This window comes from Tamandua tetradactyla, chromosome 3 (genome assembly GCF_023851605.1).
Source record: "Tamandua tetradactyla isolate mTamTet1 chromosome 3, mTamTet1.pri, whole genome shotgun sequence".
Taxonomy (NCBI): domain Eukaryota; kingdom Metazoa; phylum Chordata; class Mammalia; order Pilosa; family Myrmecophagidae; genus Tamandua; species Tamandua tetradactyla.
Window position 1 is genome coordinate 53,670,838 of NC_135329.1, and position 27,771 is coordinate 53,698,608.

The following is a 27,771-nucleotide window of genomic DNA, read 5'->3' on the forward strand; positions in this document are numbered from 1 at the left end:
CAAAGACCCCACATTTCTTATATCATCATGGCCATGATAAACCCAGCCAAGGTGTTAAGGTTTATGCGAGTTTCCCCTCTAACCTTAACGTCATTATAAAAACTTCTCTTGCTTTTTTTAAGTCTGTTATTCTGGTTAAAAAAAATGCCTGCTGATATAAAAATTCATTGAAAATGCAAAAAAGAAAGAGAGAAGAAAAATGCATATGGTACTATTTCATTTCCTTTAAAGCCACACTGAGATCGCTTTGTATATGGTTTTGTATTTAGCTTAGTTTTAATTTAATATTTTATCTTTGGCATTCCCTGTGCCATTAAACATTCTTTGGAGATGTAAATCACCATTTACTTAGCTATCCCCCTACTCTTGAACATTTACGTGGTTATAGATCTTTTGAAATAATAAGTAACACTGTGTAGAATGACAATGGAGATTTTGGGTTATGTAATTAAATTTAAAGGGACAATACACAACTGGGACACAACTGGACACAACTAATTGAATTCAGTTTGAATTCAATCTCATTGATTTTCGGCATTTAGCAAAATTATTTTAAATCCTAGTTCTATCCGTTCCATTTGTTGTAATCTAAAAACCTAGTAAGAATGGCTTCTAATGCCTTCCTTGATGCCATGTGATTGAGCTGCTGGAAGATACAGGCAAAGAACAGACGCTGCGATACTTTGTTCACATCCATTTTAATACGTTAGGCAATATGTTAAAAATACGCCTAGAAATAAAAACCTAAAATTGGGGAATTGTAATCCATCCCAAACTCTGAAACCTGTCCTACAAACAAATTATTGTGATATACTTTGAAATTTACTGCTTTTATGTACATATGTTATTTAAAGAGAAGAAGGAGTATAACAGAGAAGAAAGGATTTAACAAATGAGTATGACTGCTGAATCTTTATATTGATATTTCTGTTGGCCTCCAATGTCTTGGAGCAGCTAGGAGGAAAAAACCTTACCAAATTTTAAAAGCTGTTCTACAAAACTACTTGTTAAAGTGTACTTGGAAATTTATTGTATCTTTGTATATATGTTGCATTTCACAATAACATAAAATTTTAAAAAACGCATCTGACCCTTGTGTCACTCAACTCGTGTTTTTCCTTCTTGCACATAAGAATTTAGTAATAAAATATTAGAGCAAAGCCTTGAATGAATGCGAGGTAACAACATGAACAATATTTTCCAATTTTGCTAGTCTAACAGTTGCATCAAAATTAAAGGCATTTCTTCAGCACGACTTCCTCTTAGAAAATGTGTATGAATTCCAAATGACCACTTTTTAAATGTTTGTATATTCACTTGTAAACCATATTCTATCAAGTAGATCACTTTAAGCTTTGGTTACAAGAAAAATCCAATGCCAACATAGCAATGGCTTAATGGAGAAAAGTTTATTTTCTCTCCGGGGCAGTGGTCCTCCTTGGGTTAGCTCGGAATTCCAGAATGCCTGGTTCTCATGGCACCTCTGTCATGCAGAAAAGGACTCAATGACACCTTATGCTATCAAATGAAGATAACTCCTTACTTCCTCTCAGCATCCACCCCTTCTCTGATCCCTCTACACATCATTCCCTCAAGACCATATATAGTTCTCAAGGAATAATAACAATGACATTACCTAATCACAATAATAACCAAGACTTACAGCAATATTATTAGATGGTAGGCACTGTTCTAAGTATATTACAGGCATTGACTCATTTAATCTTCACATCTACACTCTGAAGTAAATACTATTATTTGCCTAGTTTATATGAGGAGACTGAAGCACAAAGAAGTTAAAGAGCTTGTTCAAAATCACATAGCTAGTCAAGAGTCAAAATACAAAGCAATGCATTTTGGCTCCAGAAATCCGTTTCTCTTTTATTGCACATTTATCTTGGGCCAAGATACTTTCTACAGATTATTTATAATTCTCAAGACAAATATGAAAGGGTAGTTATTTCCATTTGCACGTGCAGATGTTGTTCTGGCCCAAGGTTATACCACTTGTGAGTAGCGAAGCTGGGATTGAACCTGGAATCTGAACCTGGGATTGAGTACAACTCCACAGCACAGGGTATTTCTACTCTATCAAGTGCTTCTTGTTTTTCTGTCCTAAAACCTACAGACCAAGTTCTTCTTTCCAGTTATATTTCTTTCAGTAACGACATTTCATTTCTTCCCACGTGGACTCTTTTTCTCTTCACCTCATTCTCTCGCCCTCTTATGAAGAGCTTGCAATTCCCAGACAATCACTTGCTTAACACATGCAAATATTACCTACTGCCTCTGACCCTGTTTCCAAGACCCCTTTGTCCACCGTGGATTTTTAGCTGTCCCCAGGAAAACCGTATAATGCAGATGCTCTCTCCCAAAGAAACCTGAATCTCTGAAAGCTAACGCTCATAATTCCTGTTCCTAACTGGAGTCTACATTCCCCAAGTGTTGACTTGCCCATGAGATTCCCTGGCAGGTTTGCACTCAAGCTCAGTAAATTCAGCCTCCTTCTCTCCAGTGGTACGTACCTTTAGCAAAACTTCCCACGTAGGATTTGGTGGGGAGGCACAGCCTCCTCTTTCTTTCTGGGCAACTGGATAGCTGAACTGGAAAGAAGGAACAATGCATAAGATTATCTCTGTAGGACAGAAAATCTCTGAGCAGTCCCTTGGCAGCAGATCGTGGTTCCCGTGACTGGGCTAATGGACTTTATTGAGCTTCTCTTTATTAACTTGGGTTTTACCCAATATGTCCTTTTCTTTATTCAAATTTGAAGCGATTGCTATCCTTGGTAGATTTTGTGCAATACACGGATAGCTAGAAGCTAAATAGCATAATTGAATTCACAACTCTTTGCTGCAGGACTATAATTTAATTGGAGCATTATAATTTACTAAATGCCATTACTGTGGCATCTGATACTATTAATAAAAAAAAATGGAAAAGCCACACGCAGCACTTTTCTTTACTATTTATAGTAGTTTATATATTATCAGGTGATTACCTCTAATATAGAATGGATGTTAACTTTCTAGCTCCTGGATTCAAATATCCTAAAAAATAATTCAAAATCTAGAATCTCCGATTTCTGCTACCTCCAAATCTAGTGCCTCCAAATTGAAGTCCTGCAATTTCAAAACGTCTCCTTTGAAACATCGCATTCATTGCATAGTTCACAGCTACCCTGAAATAGCTGCTGTTTTTATAAACCCAAAACAGTAAAACTATGCCTTAAGGTTTGACTGTGTACCAGTTATAGTGCTGAGCTGACTACGCATATATGTGGGGGGAGTGGGTAGGGGTCAATTTGAGCAGTTGGGTGCATGTATGTTTTATTCTGAGCAGTGAGCCTACAATGAATCTTGCTTTATCTCCATTTTTAGAAATAAGGGATTGAAGTTCAAAGAAGCCCAAGGTCATGCAGTTAGCCACGGAGAAGGCAAGACTTGCTGTCTCTGGCACTTAGAGCTATCTTCTTTGGGGTTTCCCCAACCTAAACAAAATGACTACGTCTTCCTGAGATGCTGCTTGAGTTAACCAGCCATTTAGCACTCCAGTGGGTGAGTTCCTGCCAATATCACAGATTAATGATTGAAATGGTGGAGACCCACAAACCAAAACGATAAACCAGCCGAAGACTGCCGTGCATCTTCTCCCTCTAAGCATTTGGGTCGAGGTGAGTTTCTGTTTTCTTCACTCCAGGGAAAGAGCTCTAAGAGTGTTGTGGTTTTATAGGGGAAACATTTACTGTGAGAAGTAACTATTTTTAGTTAATATTCCCATTTGTTAATATTCATACAGTGGTGTGCTCTTAAAAAATCGAACTAATGACAATTGGTATCTGGTCATTCTTTTTAGAATTATGGGCATCTAAATACCTGTTCCTTGTCTCTGTTATAAAATTTGGCTGATTTCCATGGGAATCAGCTTTCATGGCATGGTCAGGAACTATTATCAAGCTTTCCCACAATTCTTTTCCACTCCCTTTCTTGACAGACCTCTGCCTTGAAAAAGTACAGGCTGCATATTTGGGGGCAAGGGTAACATATTTTGAATAGTGCAAATCCTCCCACACTCACAGCTAAAATAATATGCTCTGCATATTCATAGCTTCCAAAGCAACGTGGGAAAATAAATGGAACCCAAGGTTTCCCTAGCCACACCAATGAGACATAAAAATGGGCCAAGAAGAAGAAAAGTGGTGTCACGTTATGAGCAAAATTCACTTCTTATGGGCCGTTGCCTCTACCCAACAAATCAGAAATTATATCCCTCTGAAAAATTTTGTTTGTAATTTCTGGAAGACCTCAGGGATTCCTACACGGGCTTTAAAATAAGTCCTGCCAGACACCAGTATTAACCACTCTGTCTTCTTCTCCTGTACCAAGCAACTTTTGCTGGTAAGGCCTGCTGGGGCCTGCCTAAAGAACTGTGGGGATGCGCCACGCCACAGCTGCTCATGCCCACTGCCAAGACCACCCCACGTCTATCCCAGCCAAGGCCTGGGGAGTCAGGGAATCACAAGAAATATGCCCTAGGATGCAATTTGAAAAATCCTTTATATAACAACATCAGTACCCAGCATTTTCCCTCAGGATAAGAGTAGGAACCACCCCTCTACAGCCTGGAAATGAAGTACATTTCAGATCTGGTATTTTTCCACTGAAGAATCTCATCCTTTCCAACCCCCATATCAGCATTCATAGACATCAAGCCAGCTCCTTCCTGCCACACCATTTCTATCTCCTTTCTCTTAAACATAAAGATGTATCATTATTCACATGTTTTCATATCCTGTTCTGCTTTTCTCACAACTCACATAGCACCAAATAGACCTTGTTTTGCACAAACAACCCAAGGCTATCTGCTTTACTCTGTTCTGCTATTTCCACTAGCCTTAAAATTGGGCAGTGCTTTCTGAGCCTGGTATCACCACCATTTACTGTGACAACCACATAACTGAACAGTGCGGGATCCCTGGGGGCTCTACACGGGGACTGGGCAGAATGCGCCTCCCTGACCTTAAGTCACACTTGTCAGCCAGTCTCTCCAGCTGGGCTGATCCCTGGTCTGGGTGTTCACTGCTTATCTGAGGCAAAGGTCCAAGGAGCTGTGATGGGTAGAGTTTTTCATACAGGCAAAATGTTCTCTCTTCTTCCCTGCGACTGTTTTACCAAGATAATTTTAGGAGGCCTGTATAGGATAGACTGAGGGGGACAGGGCTAATGGGACAGGCACAATTAGGGAAAGGAAATCACAGGATGCGTTAGTGTCCTAGGTCTGCCTAACCAAGTCCGTCAAACTGGATGGCTTCACGGTACTGCCTGGCTGTTTGGGATGCTACAAATCTAAGATCAAGGTATCTGCAGGGCCCTACTCCTCTGAGGTCTGTAGGGTTTTCTGGTGGGGGCTTCCTGGCAACCCCCAGCATAATCTTTGCCTCTGTCACATGGTTGTCTTCTCTCTAGTTTTCTCTGTCCAATTTCCCCCTTCTTATAAGGACACCTGTCATATTGGATTAGGGCCCACCTTAGCTCATTTTGGCTTCATCTTAACTAATAACAACTTCAAAAAATGCTATTTTTTAATAGGCTCACATTCACCAGACCTAAATTTAGGATTTGAACATATTTTCTTAGGAGACACGATTCAATTCATTAACAGAGAGGCACAGATAGATGCGATGTGGTAGAAACAAGAAGGGGAGAGGCAAAATGCAAGTTTTAGGAAGCAGAAACTTGACTTGAGAGCTCAGTTCTGCTGCTGACTTCCTGTGTGCCAACAAGCCAGTTGCTTAATTTTTAGGGTCTCAATTTCCTTACTGTGGCATCATGGGGCTTGACAAGGATGACTCTTAAATCACATACAGCTCTGGTCATCTAGTGGCTTGAGGCCACAAGATAAGGCATTTATACTAACAGGGATAAAATGAAGTTATTCTGGAGTGGGGGTTGTAGATAGTCATCTCCTTTTTCAGCAGATTCATGTTGGGAGGATGTTAGAGTAAAGGTGTTAATGAAGGATGCAACCGGCAACATATAAAGAAACAAGAGTAGAAGCGGGGTGGGGGTTCAGATGTGAATTTGATATTAAGCTTGAATCCAGATAGAGTTATGTATAAATAGGAATTTAGGTTGTGATGAAAGGTGGCATTTTAAATCAATGAAAAATGATTCTTTCATCAGTAAATTATGTCAGATGGTCTAGTAAGCAGGTGGGAGGGGAAGCAGATTCTCTATCTCCCTTCTTAACTCAAAAATTTTCCAAGAGGATCACAAGTTAGAGAATAAAACTATGTTAAAAATAAAATAAAATAAATGTGCTAGAAGAAAATCTTAGTAGTAATTTATAACCTGAAGACAAAGGCCTTAATAATAAAAAGACATGTAAGAGAAAAATTATATATTCAACTTCAAATGCAAATTTTATATGCATAGATGTTTTCATACACTAGTGTAACAGCAAACATTATAAATCAAGGGGAAAAAGTAGTTTCAAGGCATATTTTAATAGTCAAAGAGTCAAGGACCTATTGATCCCAATAATCTATTCATGTTATTCTCTGTGAATGTTTGCAAGGTGTCCCCTGAAGTTTTGTGATGTGAAAGCCGAAAGAGTGGAAACAAAAGTTCTCTCAGGGAATCGATGCCTTTAGGGCATTGGTCAGGAAGACAAGGTTGCTCTCACTTTTGGTGAGGTGACGCAGCCAGCCTGCTCTACAGAAGAAACGAATGGGAATTTGGGGGAGGGAATTGAAGGCAGCCGAAAAGGGAAAAGGAAAGAAGAGGTCCAGGAAGGAAGAGCTGAACAACATAGCAGACTGCTTGAGCCCAAATAGAAAAGTCCACTAGAGAAATTTCCCCAGTGTTGGGACTAGCCAAGAGATTTTTAGGGAGAGGGAAAGGTAATACTCGATTTTTAATTTTTTTTTTTTTGCTGGGCTCTAGTGTGGGTTGCTATGGCTCTAATGAAATCACCCCCCCCACCTCCTTCTGCCTCCCCCCACTCCCCCCACATCCGTTCCCCACACTGTTCCCAAATTTGGGGTAGGGTTTGCTACATTTTTTTTTTTTTTTTACATAGGAGGCACCGGGAATCAAACCCGGGTCCTCTGGCATGGCAGGCAAGCATTCTTGCCTGCTGAGCCACCGTGGCCTACCCTGCTACATTCTTTTTATGAGTCAGTGGTAAATTGAAAGAGTGAAAGGATGAGAGTGGTCAACACATACCAGAGGTGAAACAAATAGTGCATAGCAAGAAATTAGGGGAGACAAGGACACAAGGCAAGAAGGGCCTAGGAGAAATGTGAACTTCCCAATACTCAGCCTCAAAATTTCCACAGATCTGGCAAGAACTAGCAAAATGGATGACATTCATGCCACAGTTTATGTAAACCTTGAAGGACAAGATGACTCAACAAATTGGAATAGTTGTTAACATTGAGAGTAAGATACATAGTTTTAACATGAAAAAAAATTTCATGTATACTCATAATTATTTAAAAATCCATATCAAAGTCACAATATCCTTAGCTAATATCATAAAAATCTAGGCATGTTCTTTTTTTTTAATAGAGAATTTGTGGGTTTAGAGAACAATTATGCATAAAATACAAGATTCCAGTATAACTGCCCCACCACCAACCCCTTGCAGTGGTACAATTAATAGCAGCACTTTATTATAATTGGAGTATTATTTTAACAGTCATTACCTTTGTTACAATTGAAAGATTATTAAAAAAGTACTATTAACTATTGTCCAGAGTTTACATTAGGTATGTATTTTTCCCATATATTATAGCATATTATTAACACCTTGTAGTGGTGTCATACATTTGGTATAATCCATGAAAGAACAATCTTACTTGTACTATTAACTATAGTCCATAGTCCATCATAGGGTTAGCAGCCCTATGTTTTATCGCTTAATTTTTATTTAGTAACATATGTGACCTAACATTTCCTCTTTTAACCACATTCACGTCTATAAATTGTCACTGTTAAACTCAAAATATTGTGCTACCATCTATTCCCAATCATTTACAATCAACCTAAATAGAAATTCTGTACAAGCTGAGCATCAATGCCCATTCTCTAACACCAGTCTATCCCCTGGTAATCTATATTCTAGATTCTAACTCTTTAAGTTTGCATATTATAATGGTTTGTACCAGTGAGATCATACAATATTTTCCTTTCGTGTCTGGCTAACTTCACTCAGCATAATGTCCTCAAAGTTCGTCCATGGTTGTTGCATGCATCAGGAGTTCATTTCTTTTTATAGCTGAGTAATAGTCTGCTGTCTGCATATACCACATTTTGTTTATCCAGTCCTCAGTTGATGGACCCTTGGGTGGCTTCCATCTTTCGGCAATTGTCAATAATGCCACTAGGAACATCGATGTGCAAATATCTGTTCGAGTCCCTGCATTCAATTCCTCTGGCTACAACCTCAGTAGTGGGTGTGCTAGGTCATATGGTAATTCCTAAGTTTTCTGAGGAGCTGCCAAACTGTCTTGCACAGCGGCTGCACCACTTCCTCTTCCTACCAGCAATGAATGAATGCTCTTATTTCTCCACATCTTCTCCAAGACTTGTAGTTTTCTGTTTTTGGTGTGTTTTTTTTTTTTAATAGCAGCTATTCTAGTGAGTGGGAAATATCTCCTTGTGATTTTGATATGCATTTCCATAATAACTAGTGATGATGAGCATCTTTTCACGTGCATTTTATTTTAGCCTTTGTATACCCTGTTTGCAGAAATGTTTATTCAAGTCTTTTTACTCATCTTTTAATTGGGTTGTTTGTTTTTATTCTTGAGTTGTAGGATTTCTTTAGGTCTGAGGTGAGTATCTTATAAGCAATATATAGTTGGATAATGTCTTTTATCCATTCTACCAATCTCTGTCTTTTGACTGGGGTGTTTAATCCATTAATAGTCACTGTTATTACTGTAAAGGTAGTTCTAACTTCAACCTTTGTTATCTTTTGTTTTCTCATATGTTATGCTGGTTTGAGGCTATTACATACTCCAGAAAAACCATGTCTTTAATCCTCATTCAGTACTGCTGGGTGGAATAGTTTTTATTGTTTGCACAGAGATATGACCCACCCAACTGTGGGTGGTAATTTTTGATTATATGGTTTCCATGGAGATACAACTCCACCTATTTAAGGTGAGGTAGCTTACTGGAGCTCTTAAAGATGGAACCATTTTGGAAAAAGCTTTAGAGCCACCAGAACCCACAGAGCCCAGGCAGCCAAAGTCCTTTGGAGGTGAAAAAGGAAAACACCCCTGGGGGAGCTTCATAAAACAGGAAACTGGGAGAGAAAACTAGCAGACGTGGCCATGTGCCCTCCCAGCTGAGAGAGAAACCCCAAACTTCATCGGCCTTTCTTGAGTGAAGGTAATCTCTTGTTGATGTCTTAATTTGGATGTTTTCACGGCCTTAGAACTGTAAACTTGCAACTTAACATATTAGCCTTTTAAAAAAACGTTCCATTTCTGGTATATCACATTCTGACAGCTTACAAATTAAAACATATGTCATATCTTTTTTTAATTTTCGCTTTCCTTTTATTGCAATCTCCTTTTCTGTACAATTCATATTTTGTAATGTATCTGAATAATCCCTTTCTCATTTCTATTTCTGCATATTTTTAAAACAATTCCTTTGTGGTTACCCTGGGGATTATATTGCATGACTTACATCTATAACTTACCAATTTGAAACAACACCAGCTTAGCTTCTCTAGAATGTACAACCTCTGCTCCCATATCCGTTTCCCCTTATTATGTTGCTTTTATCCCACTTTAACTTTTTATATTTTGCATGTCCATTTTCTGAAAATATACCTTTTTCATGTAAAATTGTATTTTGACTCTTATAGGAATTAAAGAGAAAAAGTTGTATATGAGAGTACAATATTATTGTACCTCCATTTACCCTTTAGTTAATCTTATTGAGGATCTTCATACTCCAGGCCATTTTCTTCTGTCTTTTCCTTTCCACCTGTTGAAATCCTTTTAGTATTTCCGGTAGGGAAGATCTTTTGTTGACAAAATCTGTTTGTGTTTATCTGTGAATATTTTAAACTATCCCCCATTTTTGAAGAACAGTTTTTCTGAACATAGAATTTCTTGGGTAGCAGTTTTTCTCTTTCAGTACCTGTTCTAGTTTGCTAGCTACCGGAATGCAGTATACCAGAAATGGCATGGCTTTTATCAAGGGGAATTTAATGAGTTGCTAGTTTACAGTTCTAAGGCCGAGAAAATGTCCCAATTAAAACAAGTCTATAGACATGTCCAGTTTAAGGCATCTGGGGAAAGATACCTTGGTTCAAGGAGGCCAACAGCATTCGACGTTTTTCTCTCAGCTGGAAGGGCACATGGTGAACATGGCGGCATCTGCTGGCTTTCATGCGGCTCTACCAAAAGGGACTCTCTCCAAAATGTTTCCTCTTTTAAAGGATTCCAGCAAGCAACTCCACCTTCAGTGGTGGAGACACACCTCCATGGAAATCATCTAATCAAAAGTTACCACCCACAATTGGGTGGGTCACATTTTCATGGAAACAATCAAAATGCTCCCACCCTGGCGGGCCGCGGTGGCTCAACGGGCAAGAGTGCTTGCCTGCCATGCCGGAGGACCCCGGTTCGATTCCCGGCCCCAGCCCATGTAAAAAACAAACAAACAAACAAAATATAATAAAATAAGAAAATGTTTAAAGATGTTTCCCTTTCTTCCTCCCTTCCTTCCTTCCATCCTTCCTTCCTTCTCTGTCTTTAAAAAAAAAAAAAAAAAAAAAAAAATGCTCCCACCCAGCAATATTGAATGAGGATCAAAGAGCATGGCTTTTTGGGGGTCCACCACAGATTCAGACCAGCACAGTACCTTAAATATATCATACCACTGCCTTCATGGTTTCTGATGAGAAATTGGTACCTAGTCTTATTGAAGATCCCTTGTATGTGGTGAATTGCTTTTCTAGCGCTGCTTTCAGTATTCTCTCTTTGGCATTTGACAATCTGATTAATATGTATCTCAGACTAGGTCAATTAGGATTTTTGCTGTTTAAAGTACATTGTGCTTCTTGGACATGTATATTTATATCTTTCATAAGACTTGGGTAATTTTTGGCCAATACTTTCTCAACTATTCTTTCTGCCTCTTTCCCCTTATCTTCCCCTCTGGGAGTACAGACAGAGGCCATATGACCTAAAGTCACTACTTCTGCTATCAGCCACCCTAGTCCACTTACAGTTTATTGTTCCCCACACACCTCTTTCTTTTCATGCATAGTGTCTAGCAAATGCCATTCTACAGTGAGCTTCAGTGGTAACTCATGCCCACAATTGAACCCAATGTCTGATTGCACGGACTTGACATCTTCTGGTGCTACTGGCCTTCCCTGGACCACAGCTCCTGCTAACTGGATTACATGGAATATCCTATTGACATGGCAGAATTTGACACACCAACAAATCTGGAGAGGGACTTTCTCCTTTAACACTGAAATCCAATTATATATGTTTGTGTGCTTTGTGCTATCACTCAAATCCTGGAGACATTGCATAAATGTTTCTATTCTTTTCTCTACCTGTTTTTCCGACTATATGATTTGGATTGAGCTGTCTTCTAATTCTCTGGTTCTTTCTTCTGACCATTCAAAATGCTATTGTCTGTGTCTAGTGTATTTTTCATCTCTAATATTGTGCCTTTCATTCCCATAATTTCTGTTATGTTTCTTTTTACACTTTTAAGTACTTCTTTATGCTCACACATTGTCTTCTTAATATCTTTATTCTTGTTATGCATATTTTCTTTCATCTCCTTGGATTGCTTTAGGGGATTTATTTGAACTTCTTTGATAAGTTGTTCCACAATCTGCATCTCTTATGAATTTTAGTTTGCTCCCTGGAGTAAGTGGCATTTCCTTGTTTCTCAGTATGACTTTGTAATTTTCGGCTGATGTCTAGGAATCTGATTAACTTGATGAATTATCTACAAAGGTCAGTCTCCCTCTTGTCTAGGGTTTTATTATTGATTTATTATTGATTATTTACATAGAAAATCTCAAGATTGTAAAGTTTTGGGAATGGATGGTGGTGATGTAATCACAACATTGTGAGTGTAATTAACAGCACTAAATTATATGTGTGAATGTGGCTAAAGGGGAAATTTTTAGATCATATATATGTTACTAGAGAAAAAATCAAAAGATAAAACATAGGACTGTATAACACAGTGAACTCTATTTTAAATGGTGGACTATGGCTAACAGTATGATTATAATAGTCTTTCATCAATTGTAACAAAGGTACCACACTAATGCAAAGTTTATTAATGAGGAAAAGCATAATATGGAAAATTTTTTTTAATTCCAAGAAATCTCCAAAGCAACTCCTAAACTTAATAGTGAATTCAGCAAGGTCACAGGATACATGATAAAAAATACAATACACCTTTGTATTTCTCTATACAGGTAATAATAGGCACTGAGATTAAAATTATAATACCATTCACAATTGTTAAAAAATGGAATCCTTATAAGACTACTAAGACACATAATGGACTTACCTGCTGAAAAGTACAAAATATGAATGGAATTAGTTTTAAGAGATGTAAATTAATGTATAGCCACATCTTATTCATAGATTAGAAAACTTTGCCTCAGTAATGATGATAATTATCCCCAAATGAATATGCAACTACTTTTAAAATCCCAGTAAGATTTTTTGCAGCTAGAGTAAAAAAAGAGTATTCTAGAATTTACATAGAAAGGCAAAGGACCTAGAATGAACAGGACAAATTTGAAAAATCTAAACTTACAAAGCTTTTAGAAAGAAAAATTAGGAGAAAATCTTCAGAATATCAGTCTAGGCAAGGAGTTCTTAGACTTAACACCAAAAGCATAATCCATAAAAGGGAAATTTGGTAAATTGGATTTCATCAAAATTAAAAGGTTTTGTTCTGCAAAGACCCCACTGAAAGAATAAAAAGATAAGCTACAGACTGGTAGAAAACATTTTCGAACTACGTATCCAAAAAAAGCCTATGCTTTAGAATATCTAAAGCATATCTAAATCTAAATGGTATAAAGTTCCAAATCTAAATGGTATAAAGATATTTCAATTAGAAACTGTACAAAAGACACGAATAGACATTTTTATGAAGAAGGTATACAAATGGAAAAAAAAAAACCCAGGGAGAGATATTCAAATTATCCATTAGGAAAACACAAAATAAAACCACAGTAAGATATCACTACATACTCATTAAATGGTGAAAATTTTAAAAAGCCATTCTCAACAAATGCTGTCAAGAACATGGAGAAGCTGGATCTTTCAAACAATACTAGTAGGAGCATAAAATGGTACAAAACCCAGCAAAAATAATTTGGCCATTTCTTAAAACAATTCAACCATCAAACACATGTAATGTCACTAATGGGCATTAGTCCCAGAGAATAAAATGCATATTCTCTCAAAATACTGTATACTAAAGTTTACAGTAGCTTTATGTATAAGAACCAAAACTGTAAACAATCCAGGTGTCCTTCAGTGGGCGAATGTTTAAACAATCTATGATACATCTATACCATGGAATATGACACAGCAATAAAAAGGAAGAAACTATTAATGAACACGACAATATAGGTGTATCCCCAGAGAATTATGCTGAGTAATAAAAAGCTAATCCTCAATTCTAACAGAAATGCATGATTCTAGTCACCTAACACTTTTGAAATGAAAGAATTACAGAAATAGAGGACAGATTAGAGGTTCTCTGGGGTTAGGCAGGGGATGAGGGTAGAGGGAAGTGCTATAAAAGGATCACATGAGGGATGGTAATGGAATACTCTATATATCTCAGTGTCAATGGCAATACACCATTTGCAATGTTGTGCTCCAGTTTTATAAGCTGTTCTCATTGAAAGAAAGTGGGAAACATTTTTTGATGAAGGGGAATGAGGCCAATAAATATGTGGGAATATTTAGGCTGGCAGGAACACAGAGTGTAGTGGGAGAATCTGGAATGTGGGGCAGGAGTAGGCATTTGGGGCCATATAGCCTAGGTCTGGAGGACTGAAATCCATTGAGCTTGATGAGATAGGGGAGGTAAATGGAGAGGCAGAAAAATGGGAGTGTGAATGCAAACCCAAAAGGACACAAAATGCTTTGCTTCATTGATGTAAGGCCAATGGCATCGTAATACACTCCAATGACTTGAGTAAATCCACTGGAAATTATTGGTTGCAGAACCCTATATATTTTTCCTAATTTTCTAAAATTTGAACTTTCCATTGCACTGGGGGACAGCTCTGTAAATGTAAAAAAAAGGAAAAAAAAGCGTTTCAGAGTCAAAAATATCTCTTTTTGAATTCTATCCTCACCACTCCCTGAGTAATGTTGGGGAGGTAATTTACCTAACCTTCACTTCAACTATAAAATGAGCATAATAATACCTACTTCTTCAAAGGTTTGCTGTGAAAAATTGGGGGTGGGGGGGCAACATCTAAATGCTAGTTGTGGGCTCCTTACACAAGGAAAACTTTCAATCTCTCAGATCTATGATACCATACCCAAATGGTGTGAGATGATAGAATCCACAAAAGGGATTTTAACATAAAGGATGCTCCATCATCAGATAAAATCTGGTGGTTCTGGAATGCTTTTCTAATTTTGCTCAACATCTCAGTTCAACTTTCCTGGCTAACAGCCTTGCTAAACTGCAAAGAATGGCTATCCATATTTGGCATATTAATGAACAATTTATATATAAATTGGCTGATTCAAAGATAGACACCTACTCTATTAAAATTACGTGTTGTTTAACATAAAAAGTGGTTCGTTCTCCCATATACCTCTGTAATGGATTGAATTACGTGCCCTGTGTTAGACATGCTCTTAACCTTAAGCCACGTTCTTGTAGGTTTGAACCCATTATAAGTAGAAGCTCTTTGAAAATGCTATTTTAGTTAAGTTCTGACTGAATGAGGGTGGGTCTTAATCCATGTCCCTGGAATGCTTTATAAGTAGAAGAAATTCAGACATAGCTGGAGAAAGCCATGAAGAGGGCTGGAGGTAAACGGAATCCAGAAGAGAAAGGAGAGGATAGTATCATGTGACATGACATGGTGAGGACACAAGCCAAAGAGCCGCAACAATTCCCAGCAGCCAGTACCAGAGCACTGCAGACCCCATAGAGAAAGCTTTGCCTTACTGATACCTTGATTTTCGTCTCTAAGCCTCAAAACCATAAGCCAATAAATTCCAATTGCTCAAGTCATACCATTGTAAGGGATTTGTCACAGCAGCCTGGCAAAACTAAAACAATCTCCAAATAAAAAGAAAGGGGATGAGGGGATGCAAGGATAGTTCAGTGGTTAATTCTCACCTGCCAAGTGGGAGACCTGGGTTCGATTCCTGGTCCATGCACTTCCCCAAAAAAACAAATAAGCAAAACAAACAAAAATTCGTGGTGCTGCAATAACAGGATACTCACATGGAAAAATGATGAAATGTGACCCCACCATATAGCATACAAAAATACAAAGGGAGGGGTACAAAACTATTTCTTATATTTGTTTGATGTAAAAAAATCACCATCATGTAATCTTCCTTTTTTTATAATTTTCAATAATAATTTTATTTGAATTTAACTGTTTTCTTTTCTTTCTTTCAAACTTACATTGAAATTTCTTCTCTTACACCTGCTTACATCTTGTTTAACTTTCGCTTTTATAATTACATGCTTTAAGGAACAGCATAACCTTTTACAACCTACTGCTATACAAGCCTTGGAAATGCGAATTGAGTATTTGGTAAAATAAACTTCATCGCTTCTTAGAGATCATCCTGGAAGCTGATTAGGGACACCTTGTCTTAGACTTTTGTAGTTTCTGTAGAGTAGATGTGCTCAGTTTAGTAATTTCTAGTACAATGTAACACCACTTATGGAGGTCCACAGTGTTTTAGTCACTGTAGTAGACTGGGAGAAATCACAAAAACCATAGAACGTGAAACAGATGGAAACTAAAGGAATGCCCAATGTATCCCTCTGATCTGGAAAACTGCACCCACAAACAGCCAATACAAAGAGGGATAGTATTTAAAATACCATCTCCCTGTTATTTCACTCATGAGTAAGATACATACGTTTATATATATAGTAGTAAAGCTTTTATACTGTACATAATTGCCCAAAAGGATATTTAGATCCAAGATGAACTAGGTATTCTCTTTTTATTAAGAGGGAGAAAAATTTCCGTGAGCAGTGTCCAAATTAGTATGGACATATCACAGCCCAGATGAACTTGATTTTCTGTGTGGATACATAATGTTCCTTACAACAAATACGGGTCTCTATGTTGGTAGTAACAGATGTGGTTTAATTCTGTGCCTTTTACGTCTCTATAGCAGTAACTTGTGTTTCTGTTCCTGTAAATTAACTAAACCCTCTGTCATCCTGGATGACGCCCATATCAATACATAACAAAACAGATCCTGACCTGGAATAGGAAAAAGACCAAACTAAAACTTTCTCTTAAACTACCATTTTAAATAGAATATTTAGCGCAAATGTATGGCTAACTATGAGATATATAATGCCAAATTATCCCAAAAGGATGTTGGGTCAATTTACATTTACAAGCACAGTTTATGAGTCATTGACTTATTTCCCCATATATTTGTCAACTTGATATGTTATAAAATGTTCTGATTTCTGAACTTTGGACTTTGAACAATGGTAAAGTTCTCATTTTCATTTCTTTAATTGTGTGTGGTTTTGGTCATCTTTTCTATATCAGATAAAAAATATATTTTTATTTTTGCATGCCTGTCTTTGAGGTCCTCTGTCTGTTTTTCCTTGGGTTTTATATCTTTTTAATTTTGAATTGTTACCCAGGGTGTATCAACAAAGTTATCCTTTTTCCATTATATAAATCACAAATATTTGTTCTTAGTTTACTATTTATCTTTGATTCTTTTTATACATTTTTGTCATGAGAAAATTTAGTTGTATCTAGCCAAATGTATCAATTAATTTTGTTTCTGGTTTCTGGATTAGAAAGGTCTTTGCTATTCCAACATTACAAAAATTCACTCAGACTTTCTTTCAGAGGTTTTGCAATTTCCTCCTATCATTAAATTCTTTGATCCAACTGGAATTTACATTACATTTAAGGAGTGAGTTTGGGTTCTAACTATGCATGTTCAACATGGATGATTATTTAGCCTAGCACCATATAGTTTTCTTGTTCTTGAAGCAGCTAGTCCCTTCCTGTTTTAGTTTGTAAGCTTCTGGAATTGCAATATACCAGAAATGGAATGGCTTTTAAAAAGGAGTTTAGTAAGTTGCAAGTTTACAGTTCTAAGGCCATGAAAATGTCCAAATTAAGGCAAGGCTATAAAAATGTGCAAATTAAAACATCCAAGGAAAGATACCTTGGCTCAAGAATCTGATGATGTTGGGGATTTCTCTCAGCTGAGAAACAGTGCAACCTCTGCTAGCTTTCTCTCCAGGCTTCTTCAGTGGCTTCCCCAGGGCTCTCTCCTTGGTGATGGCTCTGTCAGTTTTGGTGGTTTTAAAGATTTTTCCAAAATGGTTCCCTCTTACAGGATTCCAGTAAACAACCCCATGTTGAATGGGTGGAAACACATCTCCATGGAAATCATCTAATCAAAAGTTACTACCCACAGGGCGGGCCGCGGTGGCTCAGCGGGCAAGAGTGCTTGCCTGCCATGCCGGAGGACCCCGGTTCGATTCCCGGCCCCAGCCCATGTAAAAAACAAACAAACAAAATATAATAAAAACAAGAAAATGTTTAAAGATGTTTCCCTTTCTTCCTCCCTTCCTTCCTTCCATCCTTCCTTCCTTCTCTGTCTTTCTTAAAAAAAAAAAAAAAAAAAAAAGTTACTACCCACAATTGGGTAGGTCACATTTCCATGGAAACAATAAAAAAGATACCACCCAGCAATATTGAATGAGAATTAAAGGACATGGCTTTTCTGGGCGTATACAACAGATTCAAACCTGCACATTCTACCCTTTGGACCCCAAAAAGACATATTCTTTCCAAATGCAAAATACATTCATTCCATCACAATATCAGAAAACCTTAAACCATTTCAGTAGCAATACAAACACAGTATAAACTCAGAAACAGTACAAAAATCTCATCAAGATCAGCTATAGGCATAGTCCGTCCTAAGGCAAAATTCTCCTCTGACTCTGGAGCTGTAAAACTCAGAACAAGTTATCTGCTGTCAATATACAAATAAGGAATAGTCATAGGATAGATGTTCTCATTTCCATAGGAAGAAACTGGAAGGACTATAAGGATTACTGAACCCAAACAGTTCCTAAAACCAGCAGTGAAAACTCCATTAGACTTAAAAGTCATTTATTCTTGGGGCTTTAGAAGGTGGCAGTTTCCTTTGCAAGGGGCTATGCAGCAGTTTTTCTCTTTCTCCAAATGCTGGGGTAAGCTACAACACTGGGGCTCATTGGGGAACCACCTTTTCTAAGCTCCACCCTATCCACACATCAGGGCCATACCTGGGATCACTGTCATCTCCAGGGCACATGCTCAACCACTCCAGATAATGGGCTGTGGCAGCCAGCTTCCCAATAGCTCCCAGTTTATATACTCCACCCTCTCTGAGGCCTGAGGTGGCACAACTCTTCTGGAACAAAGATGCAGAAGGCCCACCTTTTGCTTCCAGGGAAAACTCACCTTCTCTATATTTAAGGGTTGGTCAACTCTCCTGGCCTGAGGTTTCCTGGCTCCAGACCTTAACTTCCATGGTTTTGCCTCTAAAGCCATTTTTCCTTCACTTTGTCTCTTTTCTGTCCCTTTTAGTCTAGACTGGCAGTGATTCCATTTATATAGATCCCACAACACTCTTGTTGGTTTTTTATGAAATATGCTGGGATCATGCCCATCATACAATAGGACTTTCCACAAATCCTTTCTGGATAACTCCATCTCCAATTCTCACTTCTCCTGTAAATGGCTGACTGCTTCTATACTTGGATAAATCCTCTCATGGGGCCCTATTCACTGGGTCCTCAGTTTCTGAGAGCCCAAAATTTTCCAGAACACCAGTTTCTGCTTTTTTGGTACCCAAGTGTTCAGTTCTCAGCTTATCTCTTCCCTCTCACATTTTAGTATAAGCTTCAAGGAGTAACCAGACTGCATTTTCCACATTTAGTTTGGAAACTGCTTCTGCTAAATACCTAAGTGCATCACTCTCAAATTCTGCCTTCTATCTACAAAGAATGCCTTCCTTCCAGTTTGGAATGGCCTGTTCATCATTTCTGGCTAAAGCCTCATCAGAGGTATCTTTAGAGTCCATATTTCTAGCAACAGTCTCTTCAAAGCAATTCAGGCATTTGTTATCAAAACCATCAACATTCTTTGAGAATCTCCCCCTTACACTTTTAAAAAGTTGTTCCAACATTTGGTGTTTTCAAACCACAGCACCCCACTTGTCTGGTACGAAAATCTGTTTTAGTTTATAAACTGCTAGAATTGCAATATACTTAGAAACAGAATGGCTTTTAAAAGGGGAAATTTATTAAGTTGCAAGTTGACAGTTCTAAGGCCATGAAAATGTCTAAATTAAGGCAAGTCTATAAAAATGTCCAAATTAAGTCATCCAGGGAAAAATGTTTTGGTTCGAGAAGGCCAATGACATTCAAGGTTTCTCTCTGAGCTGGAAAGACACATGGCACATCTACTACCTTTCTCTCCAGGCTTCTTCAATGGCTTCCCACGGGTTCTCTCCATTCTGTTAACTCTGTCAGTTCTAGCAGCTCTAATGCTTTTGCCAAAATGATTCCCTCTTAAAGAATTCCAGTTAGGAACTCCACCCTGAATGAGTGGAGACACATCTCCATGGAAACCATCCAATCAAAGTTACCACCCACAAATGGGTGGATCACACCACCATGGAAACAATAAAAAGATACAACCCATCAATATTGAAAAAGGACATGGCTTTTCTGGGGTACAAAACAGATTCAAAGTGGCACACCTACCATATTGTTTTTTTTTTTTTTGAACTTTTTTTATTAATTAAAAAAAATTAACAGACAAAACATTAAGATATTATTCCATTCTACATATACAATCAGTAATTCTTAATATCATCACATAGTTGCATATTCATCATTTCTTAGAATATTTGCATCAATTTAGAAAAAGAGATAAAAAGACAACAGAAAAAGAAATAAAATGATAATAGAGAAAAAAAAGATTATAACCCTTACCCCTTGCTTTCATTTACCGCTAGCATTTCAAACTAAATTTATTTTAACATTTGTTCCCCCCTGTTATTTATTTTTATTCCGTATGTTCTACTCTTCTGTTGATATAGTAGCTAAAAGGAGCATCAGACACAAGGTTTTCACATTCACAGAGTCTCATTGTGAAAGCTATATCATTGTTCAATCATCATCAAGAAACATGGCTACTGAAACACAGCTCTACATTTTCAGGCAGTTCCCTCCAGCCTCTCCACTTCATCTTGAACAACAAGGTGATATCTACTTAATGCGTAAGAATAACCTCCAGGATAACCTCTCGACTCTGTTTGGAATCTCTCAGCCATTGACACTTTGTCTCATTTCACTCTTCCCCCTTTAGTCAAGAAGGTTTTCTCAATCCCTTGATGTTAATTTTCAGCTCATTCTAGGGTTTTTCTCATTCCCTTGATGCTGAGTCTCAGCTCATTCTGAGATCTCTGTCCCATGTTGCCAGGAAGGTCCACACCCCTGGGAGTCATGTCCCACGCAGAGAGGGGTAGGGTGGTGAGACTGCTCATCGTGTTGGCTGGAGAGAGAGACCACATCTGAGCAACAAAAGAGGCTCTCTTGGGGGTGACTCTTAGGCCTGGATTTTAAGTAGACTTGACCTATCCTTTGCGGGGTTAAGTTTCATGTGAACAAACCCCAAGCCTGGGGGCTCAGCCTATAGCTTTGGTTGTACACACTACTTGTGAGAATATCAAGAATTCAACTTGGGGAAGTTGAATTTCTCCCCGCTCTCACCATTCCCCAAAGGGGGCTTGCAAATACTTTTCCAGTCACTGATCAAATCACTCTGGGATTCATCGGGGCATCCTTCCTTCCCTCATTCCTTCCTTCTTTCCTTTCTCTCTCTAAGAATTTCTTTGCTTATCTTTTAATTCATTTATTTTTGTATTTTTATTTACTAATTCTACTTTTGAAAGGTATGTATTTTCCCCTTAGCATTGCCCTAACTACATACCAGAGAATTTTATACCTAGTATTCTCATCTCTGTGTGCACTTTCAATCTTGCCCTTTATTTCATTAAGCAGAGGAAACAAAGTTATTTTATGGTCTGGCTCTGATAATCCTGTATTGGAAGGTCTCATAGCTCTGATCTGTTGTCTATTTTTTATACACCTTGCTTTCTTCACTCAGCATAATATTTTCAGAGTTCATCCTAGCTGCAGCATGTCGCATAACTTCTTTCTTACAGCCGAATGTATTGTGTGCATGTACCACATTCTGTTTATCCATTCACATTGATTGGATATTTGAGTTGTTTCCACCTTTTGGCTATGTGGGTAATGCTGCTAAGAACATGGCTGTACAAATACCTGAGTCCCTGTTTTACTTTTGGGAGGATAAACCAAGGAGTGGAATTGCCTGACTGTATAATCATTCTATAATTTAACTTTTTGAGGAACTGCCATGCTGCTTTCCATAGTGGCTGTACCATTTACACTCACACCGGTTCTCTTCTTTAATGTCCTGTTTGTTTGTTCATAGATTTTTGCTGCGATCTTCTCATTTCCCTTGCAATTGTACATGTGAAAATTCTTTGAGAGCTGGGAAGAAGTTGGAATATTCCATAAGGAATCTACACTTGATTCTATTAGGTGCTCTAGGATGCTATTAACCAAAGATCTCTCTAATTTGAATTTCTCTCTTGAACTGTACTGGGCCACCCAGGTGGAACGAATTAGAGCTGCATACCCATGTATGGCTGGTTTATCGTTACCAGTTTATAGCAGCAAATCCCCTTCACTGCCTCACACAGGTCCCACATTCAAGAAAGGCAATATTTTCTTGAACTCTGGGGTATATGGAGGGTTGTGTAGTTTTCTTTCATCCTTATATATTTAAATGCATGGCCCTTTAGACCTTAGGTTTATAAAAGAAGAAATTTTTATTATATTGACTGTGTTGGGTGGCCCCAGTAATCTCAGTGCCCCGTGCCATAAAAGCAGGTTCAGTAGATACCCTCAGGGCAAAATCCAACTACTGAACTAGGCTTACCTCCCTAAATTTGCTCCCTGCTTTGTTTTTTAGACTGAAAGAAAAGCTTACTTACTTTCAGCTCATCAGTGCATTTAAGAAGACTCTTTAAAAATACTTTCAGTTAGGATATTTATTCTTTTAAAGGAAGGTGTCTCAGTACTTAGACCACTCTTTTGTCAGAAAAGATGTCTGAAACAGAATCTCTGTGGCAATTATTTACTAAATATTCTGCCATTTTGCTTTTTTTTCATTTTATTTCCAGATTGTAGGGAATTTGTTCTTCATTATTCTGGCAGCTGTCATTCAACTAAGATGACAGAAAATCATATTTCAGTATTTTAAATAGATAGTGGAGTATATTTTTGTTTCACATGAACAAACCAGAGCTGCCTTGCTCAGGACCAAGGCCCTTTCCACTCTTTTTCTAGGGTATCCGTGGTTTACCATTTCATGTTCACAAAATGGCTGCTCCTTTCTTGCTTTCTATCCAAACAAGAAGAAGGAAGAAAGCAGAAGTAGAAAACAATTAGTGTAGCACAGCATCATGAAAGCAAAAGTTTCCCAGAACTTTCAGCTTATATCTCGGTGGCTAGAATTTCCCACACAGCCAACCTCACTGAAATGGAGTCTGGATAAGTGTTTTAGCTGAGGACATAGCCATTCCAATAAAATGGAGGTTCTCCTAATAAGGGAGAAGAGAGAATGAATATTTGGTAGGTCAAGGATAGTGTCTATTATAGAGCTTCATTCCTAGTTTTTATAAGCGTTGTCAATATATGTCCATTTTATACCTCATGATTATTTAGCTTCCTATATTTCTACTTATTTGCTATATCATGAGCTAAGAAATGTAAATTCAAGTTTCATTGAACAAAAATTTTTTGTTCCTTTATTTTCTGTTGTTTTTTTTCATATTTGGTGAATTAAAATTCATGATAAGCTTCACTGTGGATTGCAATCTTTATCATTATATAGTGCTTATAATTTGCTTCGTTATTTTTTTGCTTTTTGTTGAAACCTGCTAGATAAAATTTTACAACTCTGCTTAATGTTTCTTTGCATTTCTTTGGTATGTCACCTTCTACTACAGTTATACATTCTGTGTTTCTTTGTTTGGATGTTACTTAAATAGCCCCATCTTCTCTCCCCACTCAAATTTAGTGTTTTATCAGCTTATTATTATAATAGCTTGACATATACATTCTATTCTCTAATTATACTTTCCACAGTTATTCAACTTCATGTCTATATTTCAGTGAATTCAATGTTACCACCAGTCTTTTCCCTCCCTCCTATCCTTTCCTTCCTTCCTTCCTTCCTTCCTTCCTTCCTTCCTTCCTTCCCTCTCTCTCCCTCTCTCTCTTTCCTCTTTGTCTGCCTCTTTCACTCCTTGCTACACTCTTCCTCTTGTTCACTACTGCTTTCTCCCCCACCTTCTCCTTTCTCCTCCTCCTCCTTTTTATTCTTATTCTTCAAAATTTTTTTGCAGTAACCAATATAGAGTATTAGTTTTCCCATTTTAACCACACCCAAGTGTAAAATTCAGTAGTGCGATCATCACTAACATCTATTACCCCTCATTTTCCATCTCCTCATAAAGAAATACTCACCCATTAAGCTAAGATTTCTTCTTCCCAGGGGGCCCTGCCCCGGTCACCTATAATCTGCCACTTATCTCTGAAGTTTGGTTCACTTATTTTTTTCATATAGGCAAGATCATAGATATTTGCCTTTTTCTGTCTGGTTTATTTCACACAGCCTGATATCTTTATGGTCCATCGTTATTGCAGCATGCATTAGAACTTCATTTCTTTTCACAGCTGAGTAATATTCCATTGTATATACTGTAAGATCTCATTTTACCCAAGTGCAACACATGCAAATTCAGATACACCCAATTGGCAACAGAAAAGATAAAGTCAGAGAGACAGTGGGAGAGAAAATTACAACTTTTAAAGTTTATTTATATGATAGATTTTGTTTACTTATTATTACTAGAGTATTTTTGTACTTTATTTATTAAAAATGTGATAGGTAAGTTCACATAAGGAATACTAAATAATAGAAGTCACTATTATGTGCAATTTTCAACTTGCATAGATGGTTTTGGAATGTCTCGATGGCGTAAAATAGACCATCGGATCACATCGTAATTCTGTTTTCAATTTTCTGAGGAACTGCCAAACGATCTTCCACAGTGGCTTCAACATTCCAACGTGCCACCAACAATATATAAGAGTTCTTAGGCTTCCACATCCTTACCAACATTTACTATTTTCTGTTGCTGTATTTCTTTTAATAATGGCCATCCTAGTGGATATGAAGTGGTAACTCACTGTGGTTTTGATTTGAATTTCCCTGATGACCAATGATATTGAGCATCTTTTCATGTATTTGCTGGTTATTTGTATATTTTCTTTGGAGAAATATCTGTTCAAGTCCTTTGCCTATTCTTAAATTGGGTTGCCTTTTTCATTGTTAAGTTGTAGCAGTTCTTTTTTTATTCTGAATATTAAAATAAACTCTTATCAGATACATGGTGTGTGATTATTTTCTCTCATTCTACAAGTTTTCTTTTCACTTTCTTTATAGCATCTTTTGACATACAAAAGTTTTTAATTTTGACTAAGTCCATTATATCTATTTTTCATTTTGTTGCTCTTACTTATTCTTGGTGCCATATCTAAGAAATCAGAACCAAACCCAAAGTCATAAAGGTACCTCTCCTATGATATCTTTTAGGAATTGTATGGTTTTTGCTTTGACCCACTTAGAGTTAATTTTTATATATGGTACCAAGTAGAAGTGTAACTTCCTTCTCTTGCATATGGATTCTTCTTCCTTTTCTGTTTTGAGATCTCTAATCATTTCCTGCTTGCCTGAGTTTATTTTCTCATGGGTATTTTTTTTCCTGGAAAGACTGCTGGGGAGTAAATACTTGTCTGTTACCTTTAGACCTAAGGTTGCATAAAAATATCTTGAGTCACGTTTTCATCTACTAAGAACTTTGTAAACCTTATTCCACTGTTTTCCACATTTGAATGCTATAAAAAGTCTGAGGCTCCCCTGCCTTTTTTTCCTTAGAGTTAACGTGATTTTTCCCTGCATGCCATAGAATTATCTCTGAAGTATGTTAACTTTAAAAGACCATGTCTCGGTAGTTTTGCTCTAAATTAGTTTTTTCTGGGACATAGGGTACACTTCTAATCTGTGGATTACAATCTTTCTTTTATTAATTTCAGTATTTAAAAGTATATATTTTTCAATTTTTGCTTTATATTTTTTCTTCTTCTTTCCCAGGCGCAATTATGATTTCATGGTGTATCATTTATCTTTCTTCACTACCAATAATTTCTTCGACATTCCCTTGTAATTTGTTTCTTTTTCTGTTTCATTTTGCCCATTCTTTCAAACTTGCTCTTTATGTCCCAGAACATGTTTTAAGCCACAGGTAGTTTTTAAAATCTTATATTGAGGTTTTCATTTCTGTAATGATTTGTATTTTCTTGCATTTCATTTCTTTGTTTCCTAGTTATCTCCTCTTTGAAGTCTTATATTTCTCCTTTGAGTTATCATATCAGGAAGGTCATATTTTATACTTTCACCAATTAATAGACATCATAATTGTATTAACTGAATGGAGAATTATTTATGTGTTTCTTGAGCTTTGGTGCATTATTCTTTCCTGGTATTTGTTCCTTATATGCCTTTTACTTTTCGTATTCTAATTCTCCATTTGGGTTTGGAGTAAAGTTGCAAAGGTGCCGTTCCTTTCAACGAGTACTTCATTTTCTACTTGTGGCTGTGATTGGGGCACAGGGTGGAGCTCAGGCAGCTGGAAGTCTGAATGTCAGTTTATTATCTCTGAATACTTTAACAACACTGTCTAGCAGAGGTTTGACTTTGCTGTGGCTGCCATGTCGAAAGTTTCATGCAAGGTTGTTGAAACTTAATTCTCTTCAGCTCTCCAGACCAATAGCTATAGGGCAGCTTTTTATCTTCTATCATTCTGTACTGATCACTTGATTCTTGCAAAGATGCCGTTGCTGTGTATTGTTTCACTCACATCTATCCCCACTCCCACATCATGGAAACAAACAGGGGGACAGAAATCTCCCAAAGACCATGCGAGTGCCCTAAGATTGCCCAGCAGTGGTTTCCACCCGCCTTGGTTAGCAGAGAAACACATCCCTTCCTAGCCCCCACCCCAGTCTCCTCCCTTGCCCTGGAATGCTATTTATTCCTTAACACATATATTCTTACAGAGGTTTCGGCAAAATAGCAAATGAAAAAAGGATACAAGCATCATATCATCAGAAATGGACAGAAATTGTCAAAATAGTAACCACAGTTATGAGTTCTGAATAGAAGTATGGATGATTGTCATTTTTTAAATTTTCCAAATCTCCTAAAACCTGTACACATCACGTGCATAACCAGAAAAAAAATGCATTTAAAAAGTATTATAATCTCTTATCTCAGACCAGTTCTAGGGAGATACACACCTGTTTTAACCAAAACGCTGAATGGTTACCTCTGCAGTTCTTAAGTGAACATGATTTATACTGAATGTAAAACATCTTGAGCTCATTGTGGGCAGAAAGATCCCTTATTTCCAAAAACATTTCTGACCTTCTCATCTAACGTGCTCAACGCCTGACTTATGCTCTGTCTTTTATTAGTTAAAACTCTGAAATGCATTTTCCTCATTAGGCAGAAGCATTGCAAATGTACGTAGAAATATATGTTGCGAGAACAGAACTCACTTATAGCCAGTGGTACTGAGCAGCCTCCTCCTTCTGGCCTAGGAAACCAGTCTGTCCTTGCTTAGCTTCACCTTTCCCAGGGGAGGTATGCAAAGGAATTAAAAACACCTCAGTCCCTCACTAATTCAGAGACATGAACACAATGCTAATAGCTCATGTGGCTATGACCAGATAGAGGCTGCAAGACAAAAGCTCACATTTAAGTCTTCATGCATGGTTCATATCATGCGAAAACAAACACAGGAGCTGAAAGAAAATTGGGGCTATTTATGAACTAAACTGAACATTCGTGTATTTGAATATATCTTTAAAAGTACCTAAGATGCCACTGTCATGATACAAAACACACACACCTACACTCTTGCACAAAACGTACAGAAATACAGGTTGTTACTTATCAAAGGAAGACTTCTTTAACAAGTAGCTATTCTGTAAATAATAGCGAGTTAGATGAGATAATGTAAATGCCCTCTCTTCACTCCCATAGTTGAGGCTACAAGTCCATAATTTTCCAAAGTATAATCCACCTCAACCGACCTATTTAATAATACAACTTTAAACATCACGTTCCATATTTTTTATTATAATAAACTCAATCCACCCACACATTCCCTGCTGATACAAAACCTCCAAAAGATGATCAAAAGCAAAAACCATCTCTGAATAGTCTCTAAGGATATTTTACAAGACCTAATTATAGACAAAGAAC

The 27,771-nt window shown here is 37.4% G+C and overlaps 2 long non-coding RNA genes across 2 annotated transcripts in view; one reads left to right on the plus strand and one right to left on the minus strand.

Annotated features, from left to right (window-relative positions):
* The window catches only part of LOC143677295 (uncharacterized), a 177,013-nt gene that overhangs the window by 86,408 nt on the left and 62,834 nt on the right, over positions 1-27,771 (minus strand). The window lies entirely within an intron of this gene.
* LOC143677296 (uncharacterized) overlaps positions 3,491-27,771 on the plus strand; it is a 55,862-nt gene continuing 31,581 nt past the window's right edge. The window contains exon 1 of the long non-coding RNA XR_013172498.1: positions 3,491-3,673. This is a non-coding gene — a long non-coding RNA (uncharacterized LOC143677296). The remainder of the gene's footprint in view (positions 3,674-27,771) is intronic.